Genomic DNA, 13,954 nt, shown 5'->3' with positions numbered 1-13,954 from the left:
CTTTACAGCCAATGAAGTATTTTTAAAGTGAGTCACTGTTGTAATGTGGGAAATGGCGCAGCCAGGATGCACACAGCACGATCCCACAAACAGCAATGTGTTCATGACCAGATAATCTGTTTTTGTCAGTGATGTTGATATAGGAATAAATATTGAATGAATGTTGTAACTGGTTTGTCCCAACATGCACCTAATTTCTGTTGTTGCCCTGTGGATACGTAGGTTCCTGTGACCGGTATGTTGCAAAATCGTTTCTCGAGAGTTCACTGTCTACCACTTTAATTGCCTTAATTATTATTTTCCGCATAACAAAGTCACATTACACTCAACGGTCACTCGTTCCAGAACAGAAGCTGCTTCCAGTGGTAGCGTGGCCGAGCGGTCTAAGGCGCTGGATCCAGGTTCCAGTCTCTTCGGAGGCGTGGGTTCAAATCCCACTGCTGCCAGAATTTTCCCTGCGTAACACTTGCATTCTGTCAGCACAAGCATGGGCACCTGTTTCACAATGGGGCCATTTTGGTGTGGAAAAGTAGTTGGACTGTGAGCGGTGCCTTTCGTTTGTTGGCAAATGGCAATACCATCGAAGAGTTTGATGTCACCACTTGAAAATTGAAGGCCAGTTGAGCATGCTTTTTGCACGCTGGCCGCATTTGTGTGGATAAAAAGTAAATGTCAGAAGTGGGATTGGAAACCACGCCGCTAGAAGTGGGCTTGGCACCCACGTCCCAGAATACACCAACCTTTGGTAAGGTAAGGGTTACAGTCTTTGAGTTTGGCACCTTAAACCACTCGGCCACCCTGACAATGAACCGACTGTAACTGCAGAAAAGCGTGCTCCAATTCTGCACATTTACTGAGTTGCATCACAATCCTTCCTCCTGTGCAATCACACAACACGTACATTGTTACGACATCACTTAACAGGCAGCGCCAGTCATTAAGTTTATCATGCCTGCAATGCAACCAACACACGTATTTCTCACAACAGCTCGCATTTTGCCAGCTATCGGGTAAAATTTTCTGCAGTGTGTTGGCGCCTTTCATGTCCCAAAACGCTTTACAGCCAATGAAGTATTTTTAAAGTGAGTCACTGTTGTAATGTGGGAAATGGCGCAGCCAGGATGCACACAGCACGATCCCACAAACAGCAATGTGTTCATGACCAGATAATCTGTTTTTGTCAGTGATGTTGATATAGGAATAAATATTGAATTAATGTTGTAACTGGTTTGTCCCAACATGCACCTAATTTCTGTTGTTGCCCTGTGGATACGTAGGTTCCTGTGACCGGTATGTTGCAAAATCGTTTCTCGAGAGTTCACTGTCTACCACTTTAATTGCCTTAATTATTATTTTCCGCATAACAAAGTCACATTACACTCAACGGTCACTCGTTCCAGAACAGAAGCTGCTTCCAGTGGTAGCGTGGCCGAGCGGTCTAAGGCGCTGGATCCAGGTTCCAGTCTCTTCGGAGGCGTGGGTTCAAATCCCACCGCTGCCAGAATTTTCCCTGCGTAACACTTGCATTCTGTCAGCACAAGCATGGGCACCTGTTTCACAATGGGGCCATTTTGGTGTGGAAAAGTAGTTGGACTGTGAGCGGTGCCTTTAGTTTGTTGGCAAATGGCAATACCATCGAAGAGTTTGATGTCACCACTTGAAAATTGAAGGCCAGTTGAGCATGCTTTTTGCACGCTGGCCGCATTTGTGTGGATAAAAAGTAAATGTCAGAAGTGGGATTGGAAACCACGCCGCTAGAAGTGGGCTTGGCACCCACGTCCCAGAATACACCAACCTTTGGTAAGGTAAGGGTTACAGTCTTTGAGTTTGGCACCTTAAACCACTCGGCTATTTTGATAATGAACCGACTGTAACTGCAGAAAAGCGTACTCCAATTCTGCACATTTACTGAGTTGCATCACAATCCTTCCTCCTGTGCAATCACACAACACGTACATTGTTACGACATCACTTAACAGGCAGCGCCAGTCATTAAGTTTATCATGCCTGCAATGCAACCAACACACGTATTTCTCACAACAGCTCGCATTTTGCCAGCTATCGGGTAAAATTTTCTGCAGTGTGTTGGCGCCTTTCATGTCCCAAAACGCTTTACAGCCAATGAAGTATTTTTAAAGTGAGTCACTGTTGTAATGTGGGAAATGGCGCAGCCAGTATGCACACAGCACGATCCCACAAACAGCAATGTGTTCATGACCAGATAATCTGTTTTTGTCAGTGATGTTGATATAGGAATAAATATTGAATGAATGTTGTAACTGGTTTGTCCCAACATGCACCTAATTTCTGTTGTTGCCCTGTGGATACGTAGGTTCCTGTGACCGGTATGTTGCAAAATCGTTTCTCGAGAGTTCACTGTCTACCACTTTAATTGCCTTAATTATTATTTTCCGCATAACAAAGTCACATTACACTCAACGGTCACTCGTTCCAGAACAGAAGCTGCTTCCAGTGGTAGCGTGGCCGAGCGGTCTAAGGCGCTGGATCCAGGTTCCAGTCTCGTCGGAGGCGTGGGTTCAAATCCCACTGCTGCCAGAATTTTCCCTGCGTAACACTTGCATTCTGTCAGCACAAGCATGGGCACCTGTTTCACAATGGGGCCATTTTGGTGTGGAAAAGTAGTTGGACTGTGAGCGGTGCCTTTCGTTTGTTGGCAAATGGCAATACCATCGAAGAGTTTGATGTCACCACTTGAAAATTGAAGGCCAGTTGAGCATGCTTTTTGCACGCTGGCCGCATTTGTGTGGATAAAAAGTAAATGTCAGAAGTGGGATTGGAAACCACGCCGCTAGAAGTGGGCTTGGCACCCACGTCCCAGAATACACCAACCTTTGGTAAGGTAAGGGTTACAGTCTTTGAGTTTGGCACCTTAAACCACTCGGCTATTTTGATAATGAACCGACTGTAACTGCAGAAAAGCGTACTCCAATTCTGCACATTTACTGAGTTGCATCACAATCCTTCCTCCTGTGCAATCACACAACACGTACATTGTTACGACATCACTTAACAGGCAGCGCCAATCATTAAGTTTATCATGCCTGCAATGCAACCAACACACGTATTTCTCACAACAGCTCGCATTTTGCCAGCTATCGGGTAAAATTTTCTGCAGTGTGTTGGCGCCTTTCATGTCCCAAAACGCTTTACAGCCAATGAAGTATTTTTAAAGTGAGTCACTGTTGTAATGTGGGAAATGGCGCAGCCAGTATGCACACAGCACGATCCCACAAACAGCAATGTGTTCATGACCAGATAATCTGTTTTTGTCAGTGATGTTGATATAGGAATAAATATTGAATGAATGTTGTAACTGGTTTGTCCCAACATGCACCTAATTTCTGTTGTTGCCCTGTGGATACGTAGGTTCCTGTGACCGGTATGTTGCAAAATCGTTTCTCGAGAGTTCACTGTCTACCACTTTAATTGCCTTAATTATTATTTTCCGCATAACAAAGTCACATTACACTCAACGGTCACTCGTTCCAGAACAGAAGCTGCTTCCAGTGGTAGCGTGGCCGAGCGGTCTAAGGCGCTGGATCCAGGTTCCAGTCTCTTCGGAGGCGTGGGTTCAAATCCCACCGCTGCCAGAATTTTCCCTGCGTAACACTTGCATTCTGTCAGCACAAGCATGGGCACCTGTTTCACAATGGGGCCATTTTGGTGTGGAAAAGTAGTTGGACTGTGAGCGGTGCCTTTAGTTTGTTGGCAAATGGCAATACCATCGAAGTGTTTGATGTCACCACTTGAAAATTGAAGGCCAGTTGAGCATGCTTTTTGCACGCTGGCCGCATTTGTGTGGATAAAAAGTAAATGTCAGAAGTGGGATTGGAAACCACGCCGCTAGAAGTGGGCTTGGCACCCACGTCCCAGAATACACCAACCTTTGGTAAGGTAAGGGTTACAGTCTTTGAGTTTGGCACCTTAAACCACTCGGCCACCCTGACAATGAACCGACTGTAACTGCAGAAAAGCGTACTCCAATTCTGCACATTTACTGAGTTGCATCACAATCCTTCCTCCTGTGCAATCACACAACACGTACATTGTTACGACATCACTTAACAGGCAGCGCCAGTCATTAAGTTTATCATGCCTGCAATGCAACCAACACACGTATTTCTCACAACAGCTCGCATTTTGCCAGCTATCGGGTAAAATTTTCTGCAGTGTGTTGGCGCCTTTCATGTCCCAAAACGCTTTACAGCCAATGAAGTATTTTTAAAGTGAGTCACTGTTGTAATGTGGGAAATGGCGCAGCCAGTATGCACACAGCACGATCCCACAAACAGCAATGTGTTCATGACCAGATAATCTGTTTTTGTCAGTGATGTTGATATAGGAATAAATATTGAATGAATGTTGTAACTGGTTTGTCCCAACATGCACCTAATTTCTGTTGTTGCCCTGTGGATACGTAGGTTCCTGTGACCGGTATGTTGCAAAATCGTTTCTCGAGAGTTCACTGTCTACCACTTTAATTGCCTTAATTATTATTTTCCGCATAACAAAGTCACATTACACTCAACGGTCACTCGTTCCAGAACAGAAGCTGCTTCCAGTGGTAGCGTGGCCGAGCGGTCTAAGGCGCTGGATCCAGGTTCCAGTCTCTTCGGAGGCGTGGGTTCAAATCCCACTGCTGCCAGAATTTTCCCTGCGTAACACTTGCATTCTGTCAGCACAAGCATGGGCACCTGTTTCACAATGGGGCCATTTTGGTGTGGAAAAGTAGTTGGACTGTGAGCGGTGCCTTTCGTTTGTTGGCAAATGGCAATACCATCGAAGAGTTTGATGTCACCACTTGAAAATTGAAGGCCAGTTGAGCATGCTTTTTGCACGCTGGCCGCATTTGTGTGGATAAAAAGTAAATGTCAGAAGTGGGATTGGAAACCACGCCGCTAGAAGTGGGCTTGGCACCCACGTCCCAGAATACACCAACCTTTGGTAAGGTAAGGGTTACAGTCTTTGAGTTTGGCACCTTAAACCACTCGGCTATTTTGATAATGAACCGACTGTAACTGCAGAAAAGCGTACTCCAATTCTGCACATTTACTGAGTTGCATCACAATCCTTCCTCCTGTGCAATCACACAACACGTACATTGTTACGACATCACTTAACAGGCAGCGCCAATCATTAAGTTTATCATGCCTGCAATGCAACCAACACACGTATTTCTCACAACAGCTCGCATTTTGCCAGCTATCGGGTAAAATTTTCTGCAGTGTGTTGGCGCCTTTCATGTCCCAAAACGCTTTACAGCCAATGAAGTATTTTTAAAGTGAGTCACTGTTGTAATGTGGGAAATGGCGCAGCCAGTATGCACACAGCACGATCCCACAAACAGCAATGTGTTCATGACCAGATAATCTGTTTTTGTCAGTGATGTTGATATAGGAATAAATATTGAATGAATGTTGTAACTGGTTTGTCCCAACATGCACCTAATTTCTGTTGTTGCCCTGTGGATACGTAGGTTCCTGTGACCGGTATGTTGCAAAATCGTTTCTCGAGAGTTCACTGTCTACCACTTTAATTGCCTTAATTATTATTTTCCGCATAACAAAGTCACATTACACTCAACGGTCACTCGTTCCAGAACAGAAGCTGCTTCCAGTGGTAGCGTGGCCGAGCGGTCTAAGGCGCTGGATCCAGGTTCCAGTCTCTTCGGAGGCGTGGGTTCAAATCCCACCGCTGCCAGAATTTTCCCTGCGTAACACTTGCATTCTGTCAGCACAAGCATGGGCACCTGTTTCACAATGGGGCCATTTTGGTGTGGAAAAGTAGTTGGACTGTGAGCGGTGCCTTTAGTTTGTTGGCAAATGGCAATACCATCGAAGTGTTTGATGTCACCACTTGAAAATTGAAGGCCAGTTGAGCATGCTTTTTGCACGCTGGCCGCATTTGTGTGGATAAAAAGTAAATGTCAGAGGTGGGATTGGAAACCACGCCGCTAGAAGTGGGCTTGGCACCCACGTCCCAGAATACACCAACCTTTGGTAAGGTAAGGGTTACAGTCTTTGAGTTTGGCACCTTAAACCACTCGGCCACCCTGACAATGAACCGACTGTAACTGCAGAAAAGCGTGCTCCAATTCTGCACATTTACTGAGTTGCATCACAATCCTTCCTCCTGTGCAATCACACAACACGTACATTGTTACGACATCACTTAACAGGCAGCGCCAGTCATTAAGTTTATCATGCCTGCAATGCAACCAACACACGTATTTCTCACAACAGCTCGCATTTTGCCAGCTATCGGGTAAAGTTTTCTGCAGTGTGTTGGCGCCTTTCATGTCCCAAAACGCTTTACAGCCAATGAAGTATTTTTAAAGTGAGTCACTGTTGTAATGTGGGAAATGGCGCAGCCAGTATGCACACAGCACGATCCCACAAACAGCAATGTGTTCATGACCAGATAATCTGTTTTTGTCAGTGATGTTGATATAGGAATAAATATTGAATGAATGTTGTAACTGGTTTGTCCCAACATGCACCTAATTTCTGTTGTTGCCCTGTGGATACGTAGGTGCCTGTGACCGGTATGTTGCAAAATCGTTTCTCGAGAGTTTACTGTCTACCACTTTAATTGCCTTAATTATTATTTTCCGCATAACAAAGTCACATTACACTCAACGGTCACTCGTTCCAGAACAGAAGCTGCTTCCAGTGGTAGCGTGGCCGAGCGGTCTAAGGCGCTGGATCCAGGTTCCAGTCTCTTCGGAGGCGTGGGTTCAAATCCCACCGCTGCCAGAATTTTCCCTGCGTAACACTTGCATTCTGTCAGCACAAGCATGGGCACCTGTTTCACAATGGGGCCATTTTGGTGTGGAAAAGTAGTTGGACTGTGAGCGGTGCCTTTCGTTTGTTGGCAAATGGCAATACCATCGAAGAGTTTGATGTCACCACTTGAAAATTGAAGGCCAGTTGAGCATGCTTTTTGCACGCTGGCCGCATTTGTGTGGATAAAAAGTAAATGTCAGAAGTGGGATTGGAAACCACGCCGCTAGAAGTGGGCTTGGCACCCACGTCCCAGAATACACCAACCTTTGGTAAGGTAAGGGTTACAGTCTTTGAGTTTGGCACCTTAAACCACTCGGCTATTTTGATAATGAACCGACTGTAACTGCAGAAAAGCGTACTCCAATTCTGCACATTTACTGAGTTGCATCACAATCCTTCCTCCTGTGCAATCACACAACACGTACATTGTTACGACATCACTTAACAGGCAGCGCCAATCATTAAGTTTATCATGCCTGCAATGCAACCAACACACGTATTTCTCACAACAGCTCGCATTTTGCCAGCTATCGGGTAAAATTTTCTGCAGTGTGTTGGCGCCTTTCATGTCCCAAAACGCTTTACAGCCAATGAAGTATTTTTAAAGTGAGTCACTGTTGTAATGTGGGAAATGGCGCAGCCAGTATGCACACAGCACGATCCCACAAACAGCAATGTGTTCATGACCAGATAATCTGTTTTTGTCAGTGATGTTGATATAGGAATAAATATTGAATGAATGTTGTAACTGGTTTGTCCCAACATGCACCTAATTTCTGTTGTTGCCCTGTGGATACGTAGGTTCCTGTGACCGGTATGTTGCAAAATCGTTTCTCGAGAGTTCACTGTCTACCACTTTAATTGCCTTAATTATTATTTTCCGCATAACAAAGTCACATTACACTCAACGGTCACTCGTTCCAGAACAGAAGCTGCTTCCAGTGGTAGCGTGGCCGAGCGGTCTAAGGCGCTGGATCCAGGTTCCAGTCTCTTCGGAGGCGTGGGTTCAAATCCCACCGCTGCCAGAATTTTCCCTGCGTAACACTTGCATTCTGTCAGCACAAGCATGGGCACCTGTTTCACAATGGGGCCATTTTGGTGTGGAAAAGTAGTTGGACTGTGAGCGGTGCCTTTCGTTTGTTGGCAAATGGCAATACCATCGAAGAGTTTGATGTCACCACTTGAAAATTGAAGGCCAGTTGAGCATGCTTTTTGCACGCTGGCCGCATTTGTGTGGATAAAAAGTAAATGTCAGAAGTGGGATTGGAAACCACGCCGCTAGAAGTGGGCTTGGCACCCACGTCCCAGAATACACCAACCTTTGGTAAGGTAAGGGTTACAGTCTTTGAGTTTGGCACCTTAAACCACTCGGCTATTTTGATAATGAACCGACTGTAACTGCAGAAAAGCGTGCTCCAATTCTGCACATTTACTGAGTTGCATCACAATCCTTCCTCCTGTGCAATCACACAACACGTACATTGTTACGACATCACTTAACAGGCAGCACCAGTCATTAAGTTTATCATGCCTGCAATGCAACCAACACACGTATTTCTCACAACAGCTCGCATTTTGCCAGCTATCGGGTAAAATTTTCTGCAGTGTGTTGGCGCCTTTCATGTCCCAAAACGCTTTACAGCCAATGAAGTATTTTTAAAGTGAGTCACTGTTGTAATGTGGGAAATGGCGCAGCCAGGATGCACACAGCACGATCCCACAAACAGCAATGTGTTCATGACCAGATAATCTGTTTTTGTCAGTGATGTTGATATAGGAATAAATATTGAATGAATGTTGTAACTGGTTTGTCCCAACATGCACCTAATTTCTGTTGTTGCCCTGTGGATACGTAGGTTCCTGTGACCGGTATGTTGCAAAATCGTTTCTCGAGAGTTCACTGTCTACCACTTTAATTGCCTTAATTATTATTTTCCGCATAACAAAGTCACATTACACTCAACGGTCACTCGTTCCAGAACAGAAGCAGCTTCCAGTGGTAGCGTGGCCGAGCGGTCTAAGGCGCTGGATCCAGGTTCCAGTCTCTTCGGAGGCGTGGGTTCAAATCCCACTGCTGCCAGAATTTTCCCTGCGTAACACTTGCATTCTGTCAGCACAAGCATGGGCACCTGTTTCACAATGGGGCCATTTTGGTGTGGAAAAGTAGTTGGACTGTGAGCGGTGCCTTTCGTTTGTTGGCAAATGGCAATACCATCGAAGAGTTTGATGTCACCACTTGAAAATTGAAGGCCAGTTGAGCATGCTTTTTGCACGCTGGCCGCATTTGTGTGGATAAAAAGTAAATGTCAGAAGTGGGATTGGAAACCACGCCGCTAGAAGTGGGCTTGGCACCCACGTCCCAGAATACACCAACCTTTGGTAAGGTAAGGGTTACAGTCTTTGAGTTTGGCACCTTAAACCACTCGGCTATTTTGATAATGAACCGACTGTAACTGCAGAAAAGCGTACTCCAATTCTGCACATTTACTGAGTTGCATCACAATCCTTCCTCCTGTGCAATCACACAACACGTACATTGTTACGACATCACTTAACAGGCAGCGCCAATCATTAAGTTTATCATGCCTGCAATGCAACCAACACACGTATTTCTCACAACAGCTCGCATTTTGCCAGCTATCGGGTAAAATTTTCTGCAGTGTGTTGGCGCCTTTCATGTCCCAAAACGCTTTACAGCCAATGAAGTATTTTTAAAGTGAGTCACTGTTGTAATGTGGGAAATGGCGCAGCCAGTATGCACACAGCACGATCCCACAAACAGCAATGTGTTCATGACCAGATAATCTGTTTTTGTCAGTGATGTTGATATAGGAATAAATATTGAATGAATGTTGTAACTGGTTTGTCCCAACATGCACCTAATTTCTGTTGTTGCCCTGTGGATACGTAGGTTCCTGTGACCGGTATGTTGCAAAATCGTTTCTCGAGAGTTCACTGTCTACCACTTTAATTGCCTTAATTATTATTTTCCGCATAACAAAGTCACATTACACTCAACGGTCAATCGTTCCAGAACAGAAGCTGCTTCCAGTGGTAGCGTGGCCGAGCGGTCTAAGGCGCTGGATCCAGGTTCCAGTCTCTTCGGAGGCGTGGGTTCAAATCCCACCGCTGCCAGAATTTTCCCTGCGTAACACTTGCATTCTGTCAGCACAAGCATGGGCACCTGTTTCACAATGGGGCCATTTTGGTGTGGAAAAGTAGTTGGACTGTGAGCGGTGCCTTTCGTTTGTTGGCAAATGGCAATACCATCGAAGAGTTTGATGTCACCACTTGAAAATTGAAGGCCAGTTGAGCATGCTTTTTGCACGCTGGCCGCATTTGTGTGGATAAAAAGTAAATGTCAGAAGTGGGATTGGAAACCACGCCGCTAGAAGTGGGCTTGGCACCCACGTCCCAGAATACACCAACCTTTGGTAAGGTAAGGGTTACAGTCTTTGAGTTTGGCACCTTAAACCACTCGGCTATTTTGATAATGAACCGACTGTAACTGCAGAAAAGCGTGCTCCAATTCTGCACATTTACTGAGTTGCATCACAATCCTTCCTCCTGTGCAATCACACAACACGTACATTGTTACGACATCACTTAACAGGCAGCGCCAGTCATTAAGTTTATCATGCCTGCAATGCAACCAACACACGTATTTCTCACAACAGCTCGCATTTTGCCAGCTATCGGGTAAAATTTTCTGCAGTGTGTTGGCGCCTTTCATGTCCCAAAACGCTTTACAGCCAATGAAGTATTTTTAAAGTGAGTCACTGTTGTAATGTGGGAAATGGCGCAGCCAGGATGCACACAGCACGATCCCACAAACAGCAATGTGTTCATGACCAGATAATCTGTTTTTGTCAGTGATGTTGATATAGGAATAAATATTGAATGAATGTTGTAACTGGTTTGTCCCAACATGCACCTAATTTCTGTTGTTGCCCTGTGGATACGTAGGTTCCTGTGACCGGTATGTTGCAAAATCGTTTCTCGAGAGTTCACTGTCTACCACTTTAATTGCCTTAATTATTATTTTCCGCATAACAAAGTCACATTACACTCAACGGTCACTCGTTCCAGAACAGAAGCAGCTTCCAGTGGTAGCGTGGCCGAGCGGTCTAAGGCGCTGGATCCAGGTTCCAGTCTCTTCGGAGGCGTGGGTTCAAATCCCACTGCTGCCAGAATTTTCCCTGCGTAACACTTGCATTCTGTCAGCACAAGCATGGGCACCTGTTTCACAATGGGGCCATTTTGGTGTGGAAAAGTAGTTGGACTGTGAGCGGTGCCTTTCGTTTGTTGGCAAATGGCAATACCATCGAAGAGTTTGATGTCACCACTTGAAAATTGAAGGCCAGTTGAGCATGCTTTTTGCACGCTGGCCGCATTTGTGTGGATAAAAAGTAAATGTCAGAAGTGGGATTGGAAACCACGCCGCTAGAAGTGGGCTTGGCACCCACGTCCCAGAATACACCAACCTTTGGTAAGGTAAGGGTTACAGTCTTTGAGTTTGGCACCTTAAACCACTCGGCTATTTTGATAATGAACCGACTGTAACTGCAGAAAAGCGTACTCCAATTCTGCACATTTACTGAGTTGCATCACAATCCTTCCTCCTGTGCAATCACACAACACGTACATTGTTACGACATCACTTAACAGGCAGCGCCAATCATTAAGTTTATCATGCCTGCAATGCAACCAACACACGTATTTCTCACAACAGCTCGCATTTTGCCAGCTATCGGGTAAAATTTTCTGCAGTGTGTTGGCGCCTTTCATGTCCCAAAACGCTTTACAGCCAATGAAGTATTTTTAAAGTGAGTCACTGTTGTAATGTGGGAAATGGCGCAGCCAGTATGCACACAGCACGATCCCACAAACAGCAATGTGTTCATGACCAGATAATCTGTTTTTGTCAGTGATGTTGATATAGGAATAAATATTGAATGAATGTTGTAACTGGTTTGTCCCAACATGCACCTAATTTCTGTTGTTGCCCTGTGGATACGTAGGTTCCTGTGACCGGTATGTTGCAAAATCGTTTCTCGAGAGTTCACTGTCTACCACTTTAATTGCCTTAATTATTATTTTCCGCATAACAAAGTCACATTACACTCAACGGTCACTCGTTCCAGAACAGAAGCTGCTTCCAGTGGTAGCGTGGCCGAGCGGTCTAAGGCGCTGGATCCAGGTTCCAGTCTCTTCGGAGGCGTGGGTTCAAATCCCACCGCTGCCAGAATTTTCCCTGCGTAACACTTGCATTCTGTCAGCACAAGCATGGGCACCTGTTTCACAATGGGGCCATTTTGGTGTGGAAAAGTAGTTGGACTGTGAGCGGTGCCTTTCGTTTGTTGGCAAATGGCAATACCATCGAAGAGTTTGATGTCACCACTTGAAAATTGAAGGCCAGTTGAGCATGCTTTTTGCACGCTGGCCGCATTTGTGTGGATAAAAAGTAAATGTCAGAAGTGGGATTGGAAACCACGCCGCTAGAAGTGGGCTTGGCACCCACGTCCCAGAATACACCAACCTTTGGTAAGGTAAGGGTTACAGTCTTTGAGTTTGGCACCTTAAACCACTCGGCTATTTTGATAATGAACCGACTGTAACTGCAGAAAAGCGTGCTCCAATTCTGCACATTTACTGAGTTGCATCACAATCCTTCCTCCTGTGCAATCACACAACACGTACATTGTTACGACATCACTTAACAGGCAGCGCCAGTCATTAAGTTTATCATGCCTGCAATGCAACCAACACACGTATTTCTCACAACAGCTCGCATTTTGCCAGCTATCGGGTAAAATTTTCTGCAGTGTGTTGGCGCCTTTCATGTCCCAAAACGCTTTACAGCCAATGAAGTATTTTTAAAGTGAGTCACTGTTGTAATGTGGGAAATGGCGCAGCCAGGATGCACACAGCACGATCCCACAAACAGCAATGTGTTCATGACCAGATAATCTGTTTTTGTCAGTGATGTTGATATAGGAATAAATATTGAATGAATGTTGTAACTGGTTTGTCCCAACATGCACCTAATTTCTGTTGTTGCCCTGTGGATACGTAGGTTCCTGTGACCGGTATGTTGCAAAATCGTTTCTCGAGAGTTCACTGTCTACCACTTTAATTGCCTTAATTATTATTTTCCGCATAACAAAGTCACATTACACTCAACGGTCACTCGTTCCAGAACAGAAGCAGCTTCCAGTGGTAGCGTGGCCGAGCGGTCTAAGGCGCTGGATCCAGGTTCCAGTCTCTTCGGAGGCGTGGGTTCAAATCCCACTGCTGCCAGAATTTTCCCTGCGTAACACTTGCATTCTGTCAGCACAAGCATGGGCACCTGTTTCACAATGGGGCCATTTTGGTGTGGAAAAGTAGTTGGACTGTGAGCGGTGCCTTTCGTTTGTTGGCAAATGGCAATACCATCGAAGAGTTTGATGTCACCACTTGAAAATTGAAGGCCAGTTGAGCATGCTTTTTGCACGCTGGCCGCATTTGTGTGGATAAAAAGTAAATGTCAGAAGTGGGATTGGAAACCACGCCGCTAGAAGTGGGCTTGGCACCCACGTCCCAGAATACACCAACCTTTGGTAAGGTAAGGGTTACAGTCTTTGAGTTTGGCACCTTAAACCACTCGGCTATTTTGATAATGAACCGACTGTAACTGCAGAAAAGCGTACTCCAATTCTGCACATTTACTGAGTTGCATCACAATCCTTCCTCCTGTGCAATCACACAACACGTACATTGTTACGACATCACTTAACAGGCAGCGCCAATCATTAAGTTTATCATGCCTGCAATGCAACCAACACACGTATTTCTCACAACAGCTCGCATTTTGCCAGCTATCGGGTAAAATTTTCTGCAGTGTGTTGGCGCCTTTCATGTCCCAAAACGCTTTACAGCCAATGAAGTATTTTTAAAGTGAGTCACTGTTGTAATGTGGGAAATGGCGCAGCCAGTATGCACACAGCACGATCCCACAAACAGCAATGTGTTCATGACCAGATAATCTGTTTTTGTCAGTGATGTTGATATAGGAATAAATATTGAATGAATGTTGTAACTGGTTTGTCCCAACATGCACCTAATTTCTGTTGTTGCCCTGTGGATACGTAGGTTCCTGTGACCGGTAT

At 45.3% G+C, this 13,954-nt stretch overlaps 13 non-coding genes across 13 annotated transcripts; all 13 read left to right on the top strand.

Annotated features, from left to right (window-relative positions):
* The first annotated feature begins 364 nt into the window (after positions 1-364).
* Positions 365-446, top strand: trnal-cag (transfer RNA leucine (anticodon CAG)). Its single transcript has one exon. It is a non-coding gene; the product is annotated as a tRNA-Leu (tRNA).
* A 973-nt stretch (positions 447-1,419) lies between these two features.
* trnal-cag (transfer RNA leucine (anticodon CAG)) lies at positions 1,420-1,501 on the top strand. Its single transcript has one exon. It is a non-coding gene; the product is annotated as a tRNA-Leu (tRNA).
* A 973-nt stretch (positions 1,502-2,474) lies between these two features.
* Positions 2,475-2,556, top strand: trnal-cag (transfer RNA leucine (anticodon CAG)). The gene has a single exon. It is a non-coding gene; the product is annotated as a tRNA-Leu (tRNA).
* Positions 2,557-3,529: 973 nt separating this feature from the next.
* trnal-cag (transfer RNA leucine (anticodon CAG)) lies at positions 3,530-3,611 on the top strand. Its single transcript has one exon. It is a non-coding gene; the product is annotated as a tRNA-Leu (tRNA).
* A 973-nt stretch (positions 3,612-4,584) lies between these two features.
* On the top strand, positions 4,585-4,666 carry trnal-cag (transfer RNA leucine (anticodon CAG)). The gene has a single exon. It is a non-coding gene; the product is annotated as a tRNA-Leu (tRNA).
* Positions 4,667-5,639: 973 nt separating this feature from the next.
* trnal-cag (transfer RNA leucine (anticodon CAG)) lies at positions 5,640-5,721 on the top strand. The gene has a single exon. It is a non-coding gene; the product is annotated as a tRNA-Leu (tRNA).
* A 973-nt stretch (positions 5,722-6,694) lies between these two features.
* On the top strand, positions 6,695-6,776 carry trnal-cag (transfer RNA leucine (anticodon CAG)). Its single transcript has one exon. It is a non-coding gene; the product is annotated as a tRNA-Leu (tRNA).
* A 973-nt stretch (positions 6,777-7,749) lies between these two features.
* Positions 7,750-7,831, top strand: trnal-cag (transfer RNA leucine (anticodon CAG)). The gene has a single exon. It is a non-coding gene; the product is annotated as a tRNA-Leu (tRNA).
* A 973-nt stretch (positions 7,832-8,804) lies between these two features.
* trnal-cag (transfer RNA leucine (anticodon CAG)) lies at positions 8,805-8,886 on the top strand. The gene has a single exon. It is a non-coding gene; the product is annotated as a tRNA-Leu (tRNA).
* A 973-nt stretch (positions 8,887-9,859) lies between these two features.
* trnal-cag (transfer RNA leucine (anticodon CAG)) lies at positions 9,860-9,941 on the top strand. Its single transcript has one exon. It is a non-coding gene; the product is annotated as a tRNA-Leu (tRNA).
* A 973-nt stretch (positions 9,942-10,914) lies between these two features.
* trnal-cag (transfer RNA leucine (anticodon CAG)) lies at positions 10,915-10,996 on the top strand. Its single transcript has one exon. It is a non-coding gene; the product is annotated as a tRNA-Leu (tRNA).
* A 973-nt stretch (positions 10,997-11,969) lies between these two features.
* On the top strand, positions 11,970-12,051 carry trnal-cag (transfer RNA leucine (anticodon CAG)). Its single transcript has one exon. It is a non-coding gene; the product is annotated as a tRNA-Leu (tRNA).
* Positions 12,052-13,024: 973 nt separating this feature from the next.
* trnal-cag (transfer RNA leucine (anticodon CAG)) lies at positions 13,025-13,106 on the top strand. The gene has a single exon. It is a non-coding gene; the product is annotated as a tRNA-Leu (tRNA).
* The last annotated feature ends 848 nt before the right edge of the window (positions 13,107-13,954 follow it).

Source organism: Pristiophorus japonicus, chromosome 8, assembly GCF_044704955.1.
Source record: "Pristiophorus japonicus isolate sPriJap1 chromosome 8, sPriJap1.hap1, whole genome shotgun sequence".
Lineage (NCBI taxonomy): Eukaryota > Metazoa > Chordata > Chondrichthyes > Pristiophoridae > Pristiophorus > Pristiophorus japonicus.
Note: the sequence above shows the minus strand (reverse complement) of the source record. Positions and strands in the feature narration are given on the sequence as shown.